The 15,280-nt window shown below is 39.0% G+C and overlaps 1 pseudogene; it reads right to left on the bottom strand.

The window, feature by feature from the left end:
* Positions 1-11,720: 11,720 nt before the first annotated feature.
* LOC144458941 (uncharacterized) lies at positions 11,721-13,053 on the bottom strand (annotated as a pseudogene).
* Between the last annotated feature and the right edge of the window lie 2,227 nt (positions 13,054-15,280).

Genomic DNA, 15,280 nt, shown 5'->3' with positions numbered 1-15,280 from the left:
TTAGAATCAGTAATTCCTTCATTTATACACCCGGACCAAACTGGATTTGTTAAAGGGAGACACTCCTCAGAAAACATGAGAAAATTATTCAATATAATGGATCGATACACAAACAAAACATACACTAACATCCAACATCCAGCCATAGCATTAGGTTTAGATGCAGAAAAGGCATTTGACAGGGTAGGGTGGCCCTTTCTCTTCACCTCCCTCAACCACTTTGGCTTCGGCTCCCATTTCACCAACTAGATCAAAATTCTATATAACTCGGGGTGTCGGTGGCTTAATGGTAGAGCAGGCGCCCCATGTACAAGGCTGTTGCCGCAGTGGCCCAGGTTCGAATCCAGCCTGTGGCCCTTTGCTGCATGTCATCCCCCCTTTCTCTCTCCCCCACTTCACACTTACCTGTCCTGTCCATTAAAGGCAAAATAGCCAAAAAAATATATATATATATATTCTATATAACTCACCTTCAGCATCTGTAATCACCAACGGAATAATATCCAAAAATCTTTCACCAAAAACAGAGGTACCAGACAAGGATGCCCATTATCACCACTACTTTTTGCACTGTTTATAGAACCACTCGCCTCAGCCATTAGACAGAACAATAGCATTTCAGGTATTCAAACCATTTCACATTGCCACAAAATCAGTTTATATGCAGATGATATCCTACTATATCTAACAGCTCCTGCCACCTCCCTTCCATCAGTCCGTAAGCTTATCGACAGTTTTGGCAAGGTTTCAGGCTACTCCATAAACTGGACTAAATCTGAGATTTTGCGTCTTACTCATATTGACTGGGATGCTGAGGTTGGGGACTTACCCTATAAATGGGCAACTCAATCCATCAAATACCTTGGAATTCATATCTCAACAAATCCAAAGGACATATTCAAATTGAACTTCACGCCACTACTACATTCCCACTATCCCTAATTGGCCGCCTTTCATCTGTTAAAATGAACATTCTCCCAAAAATCAACTACCTATTTGCCATGACACCCGTTACCCCACCCCTAGGCTGGTTTTCCTCTGTGAACTCAGCAGTAAAAACGTTCTACTGGAAAGGAAAAAAACCCCAGATCAAATTAAACACTCTTCAAAAACCCAAACAGTATGGCAGACTTGATGCCCCAAATTTTTACCATTACTTTCTTTCTCACCAACTGCAGTATATAAGTCATTGGATCAACAATTCAAATCCTGTCTGGCTAGATATTGAACAAACCATCTGTAAAGACCTGCCCATCCAAGACATTATCTTTATAGACAAATCAATCAGAACCCATGACTACTTCAAATATAATACAATAAATACTACCATCACAGCCTGGTGGAAAGCAAATGAAATCCTCAACCTCCATATTTCCCCTGCAAATCCACCCCTATCTGGCATAACCCCATGTTCAAAATTAACAATAAAACAATCAACTTCGCAGTATGGAAATGGAGAGGAATAGCCAGCCTGGGGGACCTCTTCAGTGGTGGCTCTCTCATGACCCTCAACCTTCTGAAACAGACCTACAACCTACCACAAAACTGTCAATTCCAATACCTACAACTAAAAGAGACCATAAAAAAGTTATTGATATCCACAATTTCCACATACCAACCCCTCCTTTATTATTGCAAATAAATTCACTCAAACCTAAAAAAATTACTCTTTCAGATCTATAAACTGTTCTCATTTCATGACATTACTACCTCACTACCAATAGACAAATGGACTTGAGACCTACAGATTCAAACAGATATCAATTGGCAAATAATTTGTAACAACACATTCACCATGTCATCCAACTCAAATATACAGCTAATTCAATACAAAGTACTACATAGAGCACACATCACCACCAATAAAATGTACCTGATAGGCCTCACCGACACCAACACCTGTAAACACTGTCCATCCATAATAGATAATTACCCCCATGCATTCTGGTACTGCCCCCCAGTCAAACAGTTTTGGTCGGAGGTCATGGGAGAGCTATCCAAGATCCTCAACCTCAGCATCCCACTCTCCCCCTCCATAGCCCTGCTTGGTGACCTCTCCTCTCTATCAACCCCAAAACATCTTCAAACATTCATCCTCACCTTTACAGCTGTGGCAAAAAAAAAAATCATTTTACTCAACTTGAAAGACCGAACTAAATTATCACTAAACCACTAGTACAACTTGTTGTACCAGTGGTTTAGTGAAAAACTCTCATTTACCATAAAAGAAAATATCACCTATTACAACAACATCTGGTCGCCATTTTTACAATTTATCCAGACCAGATCCCTCCAAACACCACATCACATTGTTTTTTTTTCATTCTCTCTTTTTTCTCGCACCAAGAAATTTGACACCCCTCAGTAGGTCTGCTCAATACTCCTTAGCACAGCCCCCCTGTTCTTGAATTGTTTTGAGTTAGAAAAACTCGATGATGACATTGACTTATTGATTTGCTTTTGTTTTTGTTTTGTTAGTTTATTTGTTTGTTCCGTAATTGCTCCTTGTTCCATACTGTTCTGTACTTGTCTAGTTGTCCTGTGTGTACTTAAATATTCAATAAAAAAATTCTACAGCATCTAAACACTTTTTGTAACCAGCTAGGAGTCTTTTAGTTCTTGTTTGGAGGATTTTCACCCATTCTTCCTGCAAATGGCTATCAAATAATGATGTTTAGGTCGGGGGACGGTGAGGGCTATGGCAAAACCTTCAGCTTGAGCCTCTTGAGGTAGTCCATTGTGGATTTCAAGCCAGTTTAGGATCATTGTCCTGTTGTAGAAGCCATCCTCACTTCATCTTTTTTATAGATGGTGGGATGTTTGCCTCCAGAATTTGCTGGAATCTAACCGAATCCATTCTTCCCTCTACCTGTGAAATGTTCCCCGTGCCACTGGCTGCAACACAATACCAAAGCATGATCAATCCACCCCCCTGTTTAAAAGTTGGGCAGGTGTTCTTTTTATGAAACTCTGCACCCTTTTTTCTCCAAACACACCTTTGCTCATTATATCCAAAAAGTTCTATTTTAACTTCATCAGTCTACAGGACTTGTTTCCAAAAAGCATCAGGCTTTTTTTTCGATGTTCCTTTTGCAAACTTCTGACGCTAAATTTTGTGGTAAAGACACGGGAAAGGTTTTCTTCTGATGACTCTTCCATGAAGGTCATATTTGTACAGGTAACACTGCACAGTAGAACAGTGCACCACCAATCCAGGTCTGCTAAATCTTCCCTTTTACTTTTATTATTATTATCTTATTATGCCAACTAAAGAATTAAATGTGTTTATTTGGGTGTCTTAGCTCTTTTCTCTGGAGCGGAAACTGACGCAAATGAGCTCATTAATCAATGAGGGGGAAAACAACATGATTCAACGATTAGTCAGCTAAAGGAAAAATCTGTCAAATCAGATTAGAATATCAAAATTCTTAGTTGGGGACACCCCTAGTACAAACATACATACAGACATGCGTACATACACATTATGTACATATCCACCCATATACATACACAGATACATATTTGATTTGATTTGATTTTAAGTCTTTATTTTGAACAAGCAGTGTTAAAAACAATGCAAAATAAAATAAAATAAAATACAAAAAAATATATATTTATCTATGTAACCAGAAGGTAAGGCAACACTGGGGCAGACCACATGGATCCACCAATAGGTTCGAAAAGGAGTAGGATGAAGTATACACTTATCTAGTCCTACCCCTTAATTCCAGAATAATCTCATATTTTACAACCATCTATAGTATCAATAACACACTTAGATAAACATACATATCCACACACCCATATTTAGCTAACGGTATAATATAATGATATAAATACTTATTCAATTATATACAGTGCCCAACATTTGGCTGTAATAATATGTATAGCCTATTATACAGTCCGTAATAATAATAATAATAATAATAATAATCATAATCATAATTGTAATAATAATAATAATCATCATAATATATAGTAATATAATAGTGAACTACTGACAGCAATGATATAACAACAATATATATACCTCCAAATATACTTGATTAACTACATTAGAATAGATGTGTTATATACACTGGTTCATATATATGCATATAAATACATATAAATCTATATATAAACATAAATCCATATATACATATAAATAAATATAAATCTATATATAAACATGAATCTGTACATACACATAAATACATATAAATCCGTATATCTTCATATCTACATAAACATATGGATTATTCACATCTTTATTTTGTATAAAAAGTTCCTTTATAACTATTTTTAAATTGTGATATGTTTCCACTTTGTTTTAGTTCCACGCTAAGGTTGTTCCACAGTTTCACTCCGTAGGTAGACATACAGAAGCTCTTCAGTGTTGTGCGTCTATTGAGAATTTTTAAGTTAAACTGACCCCTGAGATTATAACCTCCCTCTCTTTCATAAAATATCCCTTGTATATGACCCAGTAGTGAATTATTCTTTGCTTTAAACATTAGTTGTGCTGTTTTGAAATCTATAAGATCCAGAAATTTTAATGATTTGGATTGTAAAAATAATTGATTTGTGTGATCCTGATAACCTGCGTTGTGTATTATTCTCATTGCCCTTTTTTGTAGCACGCACAAGGAATGAAGTGAGCTTCTGTATGTGTTACCCCAAACCTCTGAACAGTAATTCAAATAGGGTAAAACCAGTGAGATGTATAGGATGAGTAGTGATTTATAGTTCAAGAAATGTTTTGCCTTTGCTTATACTGAGATACTTCTTGACAGTTTGATTTGAACATGTTTGATGTGAGACTTCCAGCTAATTTTTTCATTAATGATCACACCCAGGAATTTTATTTTCTTAACTCTTTCTATTTGGACACCATCTATCTGTACTTGGATTTGACTATTTGTTTTATAATTTCCAAATACCATAAATTTGGTTTTACTTGTACTTAAAGATAACTTGTTTTGATCAAACCATTTTTTTCATTTTGCTCATTTCTGAGGTGATCATGTCTTAAAGTAGCTGCAAGTTCTCACCTGTTCGCAAGATATTAGTATCGTCAACAAATAATACACATTTCAATACGTCAGATACTTTACATAAATCATTTATATATAAATTAAACAATATCAGCCCTAATACTGACCCTTGGGGGACACCACACACAGTATCTGCACATTTTGATTTAAAATCACCCATCTTCACAAATTGTTGCCTGTTCTTTAAATAACTTTCCACCCAATTCAGCTCAAGTATTTTATGATTTATTGTGTCAAAAGCTTTTTTCAAGTCTATGAACACCCCAACAGCAAATTTCTTTTTATCCATGGAATTAGTTATTTTTTCAATGAGTTATGAGTTATTTTCCAATATTTTGTCATAATATTCCTTTTTTACATGTCCTCATAATATTAGTTAATTTATTTTTATATTTCTTGTATTTATCTTCAGCTTCTTTCGTTTTCTGTTTTATAAATTCTCTATATAAAGTATTTTTCTTCTTACAGGCGTTTTGTAATCCTTTTGAGATCCATTGATTATTATTATTATATTTACAATTTCTATTAATTAGTTTAGTTGGGCAATTTTTATCATATAATAATTTTAATATTCTTATAAATTCATCATAGGCTTTATCCACATCCCTTTCTTTATAAATTGGTTCCCAGTTATATGCTTTAAGATCATTTTTAAATGCCTCCATAGTCTCTTCAGTTCTAGTCCGTCTGTAATATGGTCCATTATCCTGATAGTTTTTTTTAATGTTACAGTGGTGAATTGTGAAGATTGGCAGGTGGTCACTGATGTCGTTTATTAATAACCCGCTCACAGAATTGTTAGTTATTACATTTGTGAATATGTTGTCAATTAGTGTTGCACCTTGAGCAGTAATTGGGGTGGGTCTGGTGATTTTGGGATATAGGCTGAGACTGTACAAGGTATTGATAAACTCTTCAGTCATTTTGTGTTTATTTGGATTTAGAAGATCAATGTTGGTGTCCCCACAGATATACATAACTTTTTGATTTGCATTTGTGAAATTTTCTTCTATCCATTCCTTAAATATATCTATATTGGAGCTCGGCATTCTATATATGCAACACACCATGATATTTTTATTTTTTTCCATTAGGATTTCTATTGTGACATATTCCAGCACATTATCCACATTGCACCATTACTACCACCACAGTTCCATTTGCTGACTAGCTTAACTCATGTAAACAAGTGGTAGATATAAAACCCCCAGTTCAACTTTGTACCTCTGGAAAACCATATGTCTATACTTTGTTTTAAACTGATTTGTGTTTGGACATTGCTTTAACTCCACATTCAGACTGTTCCATATTTTTACTCCACAATTTGAAATACAAAAACCTTTCATAGTTGTTCGAACTTTAAGCCTTTTAAAATGAAATTCTCCCCTTAAATTAAAATTTCCCTCTAGCACGTTAAATAATTTCTGAATGTTTTCTGGTAGTTTATTATTATTAGCTTTATACATTATTTGTGCAGTTTGATACTGTACAATATCAGTAAATTTGAATATTTTTGACTGTAAGAAAAGAAAATGAGTATGGTCCAGATACCCAACCTTGTGAATGATGCGTACGGCTCTTTTCTGAAGGGTAGTTAATGAATATAATGAGCATTTGTAATTATTTTCCCAGACTTCCACGCAGTAATTTAAATATGGTAAAACTAGTGAACAGTAGAGAATGTGTTGTGATTTGTAATCCAGAATCTGCTTTGCTTTGTTTATCACTGAAATGCTCCTTGACAACTTAATCAGTACATGTTTTATGTGTGATTTCCAATTAATTTTTATCATCAATCATAACTCCAAGAAATTTTATTTCAGAAACTCTTTAGATTTCCACGCCCGTGTGTCCCTTTTACAATTTCCAAACAGCATTAGCCGTGTTTCCCAGTTAAGAGCGATCTTAAGATTTAAGAGCACAGTTAAGAACGTCTTTGGTAAGAAGGGTCGCTAAGATACCAGTGTTTCCCAGATGCATTCTTAATGTCCTTCTTAGGGTCGCTCTTAAGATCGCTCTTTAAGAAGCTCTTAACAGGAGCTGGCCACTACCGCGGTGCTGAAACTAAATCAATCAATATCAGGCAAATCGATCACCCACCACTTAATCAGCGCATAAGTCACACACAGCGCTGCTACCTAACGCACTAATTCCCTGCTGCTCGTGTGTATGTGTGTTCTAATAATTCTAATGAAAAACTAAGACAATAAATATTTGTTATTAATGACCTATTTTCATGATGAAAACAAGACTACAACTAAATAAGAAGTAGTCTTGGTAAGAGAATCATGAGGAAATGTATTATATTTAAACAAAAAACACAGACGCCTTGCTGAGGCCGGTGTCGTCTCCCACCACCTCTAGGAGGCTCCCCACTGCGTAAAAACGTAGCGCAGCCAGGCACTGCACCTCAGAGCTAAGGGCGTAATTGCACCAGGTTGCCCTCCGGATGTGTGGAGATACTAGTTGATGAGGCGTTGTATCTCAGCATGGGGCAGCCTGTACTTTATTTGGACAGCCCGGTCTGACAGCACGTCGAGTGGGCTGAAGTGCTGACGCACAAATGTATTTACATACACAGTTAGGCTTCGCACACAGTGACGCTGTTGGTTAGCAGCGAGAATATGCTGTAAAGCAGCCATGGTATCTCACACGTGTGATGTGGCAACGCCTTTATGTAGAGTAGCGGGTGGAGCGTCCCTTGATGAGGTTCCAGCTGAGCTCAATTACACCTGTCAGTTGCCTGATATCTGAATGTCGCAGGTTTGGATGGTGGATGTGTTTCTGTTGTGCGCTGATGCATTTTTTGGATGCAGTAAACTATCTCATATGGCATGCAGATGTGGGATATGTGCAGACAAATTATGATAAATGATAGTCATGATGATTCATTTTATTTGTGTGCCTGATGTGCACAGCACATACAGGAACACACTTCTTATTCCTCATACTTATTTTTCTTTTTATTATCATTTTTATTCCGCCAGATTTCGGTGCGTAACTTGTGCCAGAGCGTTGAGCGCACATAGGGTCTTCATAAAACATATAGATTCAAGATTCAAGTGTTTATTGTCATATGCACAGTAAGGACACACGTTTCCCTGCAGAATGAAATTCGTTCTTTCTCTTAGCACTAAGAGCAATCTGGGAAACGCGGCCATTATCTCTGTCTTGGACAAAGTTAATGATAGTTTGTTACAGTCAAACCAAAGTTTTAGTTTAATAATTTCTTTTGTAATGACCTCCTGCAATTGATTTTAATCATCAGTTTTAAACAAAAGTATGTCTTTAGCTATTTTCATTTCATCTGGAAATGAACCAGTTCGAAAGGATAAATTACCTATATGTGTTGATGGTTTTGAAATCCCAGTAATGACCTTTTTCACTAGAGTCATATCAATATCATTAAAGTCAGTGGACTGTTTGTACTTACATTTATTTACAATATCCAAAATTTCTTCTTCATCCACTGCTTTTAAAATCATTGAACTGGGATTTCTCTCCAACAATCCCTCCATATTTATGCCAGTTGTCCCTGGAACAGGGATTTTTCCTGCGAGATCAGGTCCAACACTGACAAAGAATTTATTAGAACTATTGGCTACCTCTTCTATGTTATCTACGGAAGCCGAGAACGGCCGACATAACAGAGATTGTTTTCTTGTGATAACGAATTAATTATCTCGTTATCTCAATATATAATTGTCAAGTCTGATGACTGCGCACTGGTTAATGTGATTGTCTTGATTTCAGCCTACAAGAGCTGCTGTGGTCCTGCCAGATGCCTCCTGCTGCTGCTGTTATCATGGGGTCAAACCCCCGGCAGCTATTAGGTGCCCGGCAGCTATTTGCCACTGGGCGACTATATGTGACAATAATCATATGTGTATAATAACAGTAGAAGTGTGACTAATGAGGAATATATTTGCTGTTTTAATATCAAGAACACTTTCATGTTTTTGTGTGTATACAGGACGTTGTTGAATCAGGGAATTTGTGTGTCCACCACCAAAAAGGATCCTAATTGACTTTACATTGGCATTATTTCCGTGGTACCGGCACGTAATTTCAACCCATTACGTGCTGCCACCACGGAATGTGGTGTTAAGAGGTTGTGGTCATTTCACGTATTTTTGTGAGATCAGGTTAGAGTACTGCTGTTTGACTCTATGCATTATTTTTAGGAAAGATATTTAGTGGCATCTAGTGGTGAGGACTACAGATTGCAACCAGCTGAAACTTCTCCTGGTTAGAATTCTTTGAGTGTCATTATTCAGGAGTTTTTACTGGGAGCTGACTTATCCATAGAGTTCTCTTCATCTCCAAAACAAACAGACCAGCTGATTTAAACTGGCAAAACCCCCGAAAATGTTGTGAAAAAAGATGGCATAGGGGAATACATTTCAAGTCACCTCTCTATCAGCTCCGCTAAATTTGTGCCAAAATTTAGGCTCTTATGTCTATTTTACAAGCCTTGGTAAAGCTTTTTGTGATTGGTGTTTTACAGTAGTGGCATGTTGCTACGAGTCACTCTTTTGGGATGAGGAAATTAACTCGTGCAGTTATCACGTGTGTCAGCATGTGTTTACACTGTATGCATGTTACAGTATGTACTGTTCAGTGTGGGTGCATGCAACACTAAACCTCTGCATTCTCTATGTCGGAGCTTTTGTCTTTCAGTTTGATTCAATTTCAGAGTGTTTCATTTCAGAGTTTCCAACAGGATTAACGAGAGAACAATTTCATCAAATTCACAACCTCTATTTAACACATACAGTCGATTCACTGAGGCTCAAGCTCATAAATGTGCTCAGTTTGATGCCAGAATGACTTTAAAGATTGAGATGTGTTCATTGTCTTCTGACCACCGGCACACTATCATGCTAGTTTTCTAGCATTTGAAACATTTATTTAACGAGTTTGGAAGAAAGCCACAGAGTTAGTGTTGGAACCCTTCAGTTGACTCTGACAGGCTTAAAACTCTGATTTGTTTGAGAAAGACTGGAGCAGCTTGACTGGCTAACTGGTCGGTGAGCTAACAGCTGGCTGTGATAACAGCTGAGAGAGGACTGGAAGCTAAGCTAGCTGACAGGCTAACTAGCTGCCAGCTATGCTAACCAGCTGACAAGCTAACAGCTGGTGGCCGTGCTAACACCACAGTCAAGATGGCTCCCAAGGTTGATTATGGTGAACTTAAAAAGTCCATTGATGCTCTGATCGACTCAGTTAATGCTGTGAAGGAGCAAATGATGTCAGGAAAGACACAGGACAGGACATGCATTGAAATGAAGCATTGATGATCAAACACTGGAATTTGACACCAGTTTCTTGTATTGCAAATGGTTAGTACTTTGTGTAAAGTTTGAAGAATTGCGCTTAGATGCTTAAATATTCAGACAAGAAACCCTATAAGAGAGTTCCTTTTACAATGCTTTTACATTTAAAATGGCATGTATTGTAGCTGGTTGAAGCTACTGAATATTTTACACGTTTATGAAATGATTGATGTTCAAACTGAGAAAAAAAAAACTTTCCTTTTCACTTATGCACCATTATGGTACAATGTTGCCTCCAGGCAACGAACCCCAAAAACTTCCAAATATATATATATATATATATATATATATACAATTTAGTTAGGTTATGTTTATTTAGTCTATTATAATTTATGGCCTTGACATTAACTTGTCATATTGTTGAGTTATCAAGGACACTTCCGTGTTTTTGTGTGTATACAGGAATGTTAAAGATATCATTGAGGAAAACGAGGTTGACGTGACATTGTTGAATCAGGGATTCATGAGAAAGGATCCTAATTGACTTTACATTGGCATTGTTTCTGTGGTACCGGCTAGGCTTGTGCCAGTTTGAACATTTGAAAATGTTCCAACCGGTTTGATTTAAAGCCAAATATCTAACCACACCAATATATCGAATTATATATTTTACCACTGGGGGTTGCATTTGAGCTATTTTTCCCCAATAAAAGCCCATTATAAGTGTAATGCGCTTCCAATCCACTAGGTAGCGGTAATAATAATAATGATAATGATAATAATACAGTTTTTCTCAAATGCTAAAACACATTTCACAAACGTTTCCTCTATGTTCCCCAATGTCTAAACACAACACCCTTTTCTAAAGCTACATAAACACAACCACACCTTCTCACTTCAAAACTCAAACTTTCACACCAAAAGAGCAGCTCGAAGCTTTCAAAAATGTAAACACTATACACATCATTACACACTACAGCAAAACAATTGAAAACACAATGCTCAATTTGTGAGAAGGTTCTTTGTTTCATAACTGCCAATGCATATTTTTTTTAGAAACTTTACAGTAACGGATCTTCTTAGATCTCTGTAGAGGATTAGGCATTTAGATTTGTGAGTTTCATATGAAGAGTATAAATCTATAGAAAATACTGCATCTACACTACTGTAACACAACTCAATGCAAAAACAGAATCTATTGCACACAACAACTCTTGAAAACATGTTCAGGGTGTGAAGTTTTTTTATTTACTTTATTCACACCACAATTACTGTGCGGCATCATGTCGCTGAGCTGCATCGGGCCACATCACTTCATCCACATCGCAGGCTATATTTTCTCTTGCCAGGCACCGCGGGAAAAACCCCCTGGAATGGCGAATCCATCCTTGGAAGGCCTCCACTGGGATGTCAACACAGGCCAGCTCCATTGCCCTTAGGAGGTTCTCTCTAGTGTATGGTTGTCTGTCATAAACCTTCCATCTCCACGATGAGAAGAACTCCTCTATAGGGTTCAGGAAAGGGGAGTAGGGTGGCAGACAGACGTTTAAAAACTGGTTACTGTTGGTGGTGAACCACTCTCTGATTTGGTTTGTTCTGTGGAAGCGGACATTGTCCCAAATGATCACATAAATGGGATGTGCGGGCCCAGGATGGTGTTGTTGGCGGTCCAGGAGGATGTCTTTTAGCTCCTCTAGGAAGGTGAGGAGACGTTGGGTGTTGTAAGACCCAAGGACAGCATGCCGGTGGACAAGCCCCTCCGAACCCATGGCCGCACAAAGAGTAATATTACCCCCCCGTTGGCCAGGAACCTCAGTGATGGCTCTTTGGCCAATGATGTTACGGCCTCTTTGCCTTCGTTTCTGCAAGTTGAAGCCAGCCTCATCCAGGAAGAGGTACTCATGAGGTCTGGCCATCGCGTCCAACTGTAATATCCTCTGTGAAAATGTGAAAGTGCACAGGTGTTCAGAACAACAGTCAATCAGGTAGCACAGTATTGTCCAGAAGTAATGTAGGCCACTGAGCAACACAGTATGTCCACTAACTGTACTGTGAACATGGATGTATACTTACTTGCACATACTCGTAACGTAGGTCTTTGTGTCGCGCAGAGTTGCGCTCAAAGGGAACCCTATAGACCTGTTTCATCCGCATCTTTTGGCGCCGGAGAACTCGGTCTATTGTGGCCAAGCTGACATCATCAATGCTCTCAAAGTTGACATTATCGGCAATGACTTTGTCTCTGATCTCCCGGAGTCTGATGAGGTTGTTCTCACGAACCATATCCACAATGAGGGTTTCTTGTGCCGCTGTAAATATGGCAGCCCTCCCACCTCTATGTGGCATTCTTTCAACTCTAAAGACAGAAACATGTGTTGTCAATTGACATGTTTTACAATAACAACTGATTTGAAACCAATAGACTACTTTCACAGGCTTGTAAAACTGTATTGTGACAAAGAAAGCAATAGAGTACAATACCTGTTGTGTTGTCTGAATGCCCTGATAATGTTGGCCACGGTGAACCTACTCAGGTTTGGACGGACTCTTAGTCCTGCTTCAGCCATTGTCATGCCATGGACAATGACATGGTCAATGACTGTTGCTCGCATCTCGTCTGTAATGATGGTGCGAGGTTGTCTTGCTCTTCCTCCTGGACCTTCTCCTCTCCCTCCTGGACCTTCTCCTCTTCCTCGTTGGCCTGCTCCTCTTCCTCCTCTGATTTGAACTCCTCTTCCTCGTTGGCCTGTTCCTCTTCTTTCATGGCCAGCTCTTCTCCCTCCTCTGACTTGGATTCGTCTTCCCCTGACTCTGCCTTCATCCATTGTGTTTGTTTGGAAACTGTGCACTCTGAACTTGCTTTTATACATGTGGTCACAGCATTAGCAACAGGTGTCTTCAATTTTGAGTCGTTGTGTGTAATGAATGACGCCAGGTGTGTTCATTGTGTTCAAATATTGCTGACTGTGGCAAGCATTTTGCATCACATGAGCTTTCATTTGAGAATATGAGCAGAGTTCTTTTGCAACTTGTGTTTTAGCAAGGAAAAATGTGTTTAGATTTATGAGAACGGAGGATTGTGTTTTGTGAATTGTGTCTTCATGTGAAATGTGTTTATGATATTGGCAAATGATGGCTAGATTTAGTAAATGTGTTTAGACAACTGGTCATTTGGTTTAGAGGATTGGCTTTTGTGTTTTAGCATTTGAGAAAAACTGTAATAATAATACATTTTATTTATACAGCGCTTTTACAGCTCTTAAAGACACTTTACATTTAAAACCAAAGAAAAGAAGTACATACATGTAAGTGCAAAGACATAAACAGAAGACAAGGACAATATAAAACAACAAGGTGCAAAAGCATAGTGCAAAACAAAGAAAAGGAGGGCACATGAGGAACCGAGAATGAAAAGCTAATGTTAAAGGTTAAAGGCGGATTTGAAAAGGTTGGTTTTGAGGAGTGATTTGAAGGTGGATGGATTTGGACAGTCACGGATGTGTATAGGGAGGGTGTTCCAGAGGGAGGGGGCGGCTATGGAGAAGGCTCTGTCGCCCCAGGTTCTGTGCTTGGTCCTGTGTGGGGGTGAGAGGAGGTTTTTGTCAAAGGTTGCGGGAGGGAGTGTGGTGGTGGAGCATGTCTGTGAGGTAGGAGGGGGCCTGGCTGTGGAGGGCTTTGTGGGTGAGGAGGAGGATCTTGAAATTGATTCTGTACGGGACAGGGAGCCAGTGAAGGTTTTGCAGGACAGGGGTTATATGTTCACGGGAGCTGGTGTGGGTGAGGAGGTGAGCGGCAGAGTTTTGGATGTACTGAAGTTTGTTGAGGACTTTGGATGATGAGCTGTAGAGGATGCTGTTGCAGTAGTCCAGTCTTGAGGTGATGAAAGCATGGATGAGAGTTTCAGCGGCAGAGAAGGAGAACAATGGGTGGAGACGGGCAATGTTTCTAAGGTGAAAGAAGGCAGTTTGGGCGAGGCGGCTAATGTGATGTTCAAATGAGAGGTTATTGTTGAAGATGATACCAAGGTTGCGGATGAATGGGGAGGGAGAGAGGGTGGTGTTGTCAATGCTGAGGGTGAAGTTTTGTGTTGCTGTAGAGAAGGATTTTGGGCCGATGAGACAGTTGGTGAGGGTAGAGCGGGTGGCCGGGGTGATGGATTTTGTGGAGATGTAGATTTGGATGTCGTCAGCGTAGCAGTGGAAATGCTGTATTAACCGCCAATACACACAAGGTTATACAAGAAGAAGAAGAAGCAGAAGGACACGAAGACGTTAGGGCAAAGACGGTGGATAAACCAGTAATAATAGTAGTTATAGTACAGTATAGTATATACTCTATAGTTAAGTAATAATCCAGTAACTTTGGTTAGGGCAACAAACTGAATGACTGCTGACTCCCTCGCACTTTTCCCTGCCCCCAATGAAATTTGATCTCTCGCAGCAGCAGCAGACAGCTGAGCGGAGCTGCGAGTCCCTCTGCAGCCTCTGAGACTGAGGTGACTGAAATCGGTGCCTGGAATTGGGCCTGACGGCTCCCGACCTCGTCCTCCTTGTTTCTTCTAAAATGTCTTTTGCTGTCAATTCAGTATCTTAGGTTCAGCTGGCAGATACTTAGAAAAACACTGGAGATAGGCAGAATCTGGTGCAATCGAGTTTATTGTGTTCACAGGCAACAACACAGACAAACTCACGAGTCAGCCACCGGAGGACGACTGAAAAACTGCTCTCAGCGCTCTGGCTTATATGCTGGTGGAGGTCGAGGAGATCTCCACCCATTTCTGTAGTCCTTCCCACTTCGACCTGTTTTTACTGGTAGCAGACTTTTGCCTTTGTTCCTGCTCAAGCTGGAATCTGCCACCAGTATTTCCGGGGTTGCTCTCGCTCTATTTTTTAAAAACCCATGTGATCTGTGGGGACTCACATGCTACAGTCCCTCGTGCTCTTATTTTTAGAAAAACATATGATCCCT

This window comes from Epinephelus lanceolatus, chromosome 20, assembly GCF_041903045.1.
Source record: "Epinephelus lanceolatus isolate andai-2023 chromosome 20, ASM4190304v1, whole genome shotgun sequence".
In the NCBI taxonomy this organism is placed as follows: domain Eukaryota; kingdom Metazoa; phylum Chordata; class Actinopteri; order Perciformes; family Serranidae; genus Epinephelus; species Epinephelus lanceolatus.
This window is presented reverse-complemented; position numbering and strand designations above follow the sequence as displayed.